Here is a 3,095-nt window from a genome sequence, read left to right as displayed (position 1 = left end):
CGCGCGCTGACGGCGTCCGCGCCCTCCCTTCCCACGGCAGCCGGCGGAGAGAGGGGCTACCGAGACGAACTGCGGGCCAGAGCGGCCCGCGCGGACCTGGCGCATAGCGGCCCTTGCCGGTCGGGGGCGGCCTGCTGGAACCGCATCCTCGGGCGCCGCGGAGAGCGGCTGTCCTAGCGCCTCGACGTTCCGCACCTTGGGCAGCCGCTGGACCCGAACGCCTCAGAAGCCCAGTCCGAAACACTAGCCTGACCCTGCTGTGTTCCCGGCCGCTCCCGCTGCAGTGCAGCCTCGGGAGGCTCGACCGACAGACCGCTGCGAGAGTAGATTGCAGCCTTGAGTCCCAGCTCCCCTCTCCCTGAGTTGCCACGTCCGATGGGAAAGGATGCAGTGACAATTCTTGTGACACCTTAGCAATAAAAGTAAATGCTAATGTATCTGCACCGTCTCTCAGGCGGCACTCTGTAAACATTTGGTACGGTACTGGTACTAGCTACCTTAGTAAGACCTCGTCTTCCTTTGGGAGGGTAAGTACTTCTGTTTATTTAGCTGCATTTTTCTATTAATCAGTTGAGTTGTGAGAAGATTATATATATATTTTCCTTAACCGTCCTCATAGGAAAACTTACTGTTTGCGTTACTGCTTTATAACTCGTTTCCCAATGTTATAGTCCCCCCCCCCTTTTTTTTTTTAAACCTTATTCTCCAACAGCGCACTTTGGTGGAAGCATGCCTGTTATTCGATCTCTCCCCTAACAGCTCAAAACCATCTCAGACATTTTCATCTTAGGAAAAAGCAGCGTTAAATGTTCTGTCCATGTAGAAATCTCTGCCACCATTTTCTCCACTTCCCAAAATTTATTTAGTGGAGACCAAGCCCAAGCTTTGTGGTGACCCAAAGTATCTGAAAACCACAGTATCCTATGTTTAATTTAGTAATGTCACAATCCGTGTGGTTTGCAAATTCAATAGCTGTGACACCTTTTACTATTTTTTGCTTGTGGCTCCCATTACTTAAAATACCTCTTATCATGCACAATGGTATTTATAAATAACGTATTTTGTAATTTTTACCAATCAAAACATAGTTATATCACATCTGCCCTTTCCAGTAAAGACCGTGACAGTTACTGATTGATAGCCAAAACAAAACTATATACTAATGCTTCCTATGTTTGTAATGGGGTTAAATCAAAAGCCATTCTAAGTTGTGATTCCAGTCAAAAGCATAATTTTTTGTGTACGTTTGATGAACCACAGTAGTCTTATCTTGAGGAAATGTATAATTTTCTGTCGAGACTTTAAGAATACAATTCTTTATTCTCAAAAGGCAAGTTGGGCCAGATGTAGTGTCCACCAACTTTAATCCTAGCACTTGGGAGGCAAAGACAGTTGAATTTCTGTGAGTTGGAAGCCAGACAGATCATAGTTAGCTTCAGGACAGTAAGGGCTATATGAAGAGACCCTGTCTCAAAACAACAAAAATCAAGTTGGTGTTCTTTCCCTTGGCAAAAATATAATAATATATGGTCAGTTAGCATAGCACACACCTATCACGGCATACAAAAAAACAAAAACAAAAAACTAATGGTAGAAGATTTGAATTCAGAAAGATCCAACAATAGTATCAGGTATGTCAAGTAGAATAGCCTGATGCTCTTGCCAAAATGTCCTTGAATGTGCTATTCTACTTTCCAACGCCCACCTTCTTTCAACTGCCAGCAGCCAGGAAAGCTAGACTGTAAGGAAGAATGTGCATGTGGCCAGGCATGGTGGAGAGCACGCCTTTGATCTTAGCGCTCAGAAGCAGAGGCAGGGTGGGTCTCTGAGAATTCCAGGCCAACCAGGGCTGCCTAGTGAGACTATGTCTCCAAACAAACAAACAAACAAGTTACTCAAAGTTCCTGGGTGTGTTGAGTAAGTAGTATACTTATCATTTTCTTCGGTCATTTTTTATATTACCTAATGAAATTCTGTAGTCCTTACTCAGCTTCAAAACAAGAGAGGACATAGACTATGCTAAGTTATCCTAAGATTCTTTACAGCTCTGAGTTGGGCGGTGAGGATGGATGCAGGACTTGAATCCAGCGCTTGGGAGGCAAAGGCAGGCAGATCTCGGAGTCTCAGGCCAGCCTTGTCTACAGAATGAGTTCCAAAGCAACCAGGACTACACAGAGAACCCCTGTCTGTCTTGGGGTGAGGGTGGGGGATTCTTTACGGTCTGAGATCCTGAGATCCTCTTAGCAGAAGACATTTCTTCCTTGAATTAGCCCTCTGTCACTAGTTATAGCTTCTGTATTCTCTGCTCATTTGTAGGAGTAAACTACAAAGAAGGATGGTAGATTGATTTTTTTTTTTTTAACATCAGCGTCTCATAGGCAACCTTGACTGGCCTGAAACACTTCTACATAATCAGGCTGGTCTCTTATTCACAAAGATCTACCTGCCTCTGCCTTCTTAGTGCCAAGTGTGTACTACCATACCCAGCATGGAAATTCTATTTACACTTATGTATGTAGTTATTTACTTATTATATGTGTGTGAGCACATGTAACATGCACAAGTGTGGAATCAGAGAACAATTTATGGGAGTACATTCTGTCTTTCTACCATGTAGGGATCAAATAGGCAGCAAGCACCCTCACCCACTGAGCCATCTTACTGGCCCATCTTATTCCCCGCCCCCCTTTTCTTAAAAGATAGATTTATTTATTTATTTATTATATATACAGTACCGTACCTGCAGGCCAGAAGAGGGTATCAGATCACATTACAGATGGTTGTGAGCCAACATGTGGTTGCTGGGAATTGAACTCAGGACCTCCGGAATAACAGTCAAGGCTCTTAATCTCTGGGCTATCTCTCTAGCCGCCCCCCCCCCCATCTTGTTTCTAATCTTATGTAAGAAAAAGAATGCATTTAGATTTTGGAAGCATGCACTTGATAGAATTTTATAGAACTGATAACAAATATCCCAATGTATTAAAACCTTTCCTATACCAATATAGTAAATATTACATTTTGTCCCTGTCTTTTCTCAAAACAGAAGCCTGATTTGAAATCTTTCAGTTCTTTAGAATGTTCCTAGGTATCTT

At 43.5% G+C, this 3,095-nt stretch overlaps 1 protein-coding gene across 1 annotated transcript in view; it reads left to right on the top strand.

The window, feature by feature from the left end:
* Positions 1 to 324: 324 nt before the first annotated feature.
* Rubcn (rubicon autophagy regulator) overlaps positions 325 to 3,095 on the top strand; it is a 61,630-nt gene continuing 58,859 nt past the window's right edge. The window contains exon 1 of the mRNA XM_051149799.1: positions 325 to 527. The gene's annotated coding sequence lies outside the window, so the exon portion shown is untranslated. The remainder of the gene's footprint in view (positions 528 to 3,095) is intronic.

Source organism: Acomys russatus, chromosome 8 (genome assembly GCF_903995435.1).
Source record: "Acomys russatus chromosome 8, mAcoRus1.1, whole genome shotgun sequence".
NCBI classification, from domain to species: Eukaryota; Metazoa; Chordata; class Mammalia; order Rodentia; family Muridae; genus Acomys; species Acomys russatus.
The sequence above is the reverse complement of the archived record's forward strand: the minus strand, read 5'-3'. Positions and strand labels throughout refer to the sequence as shown.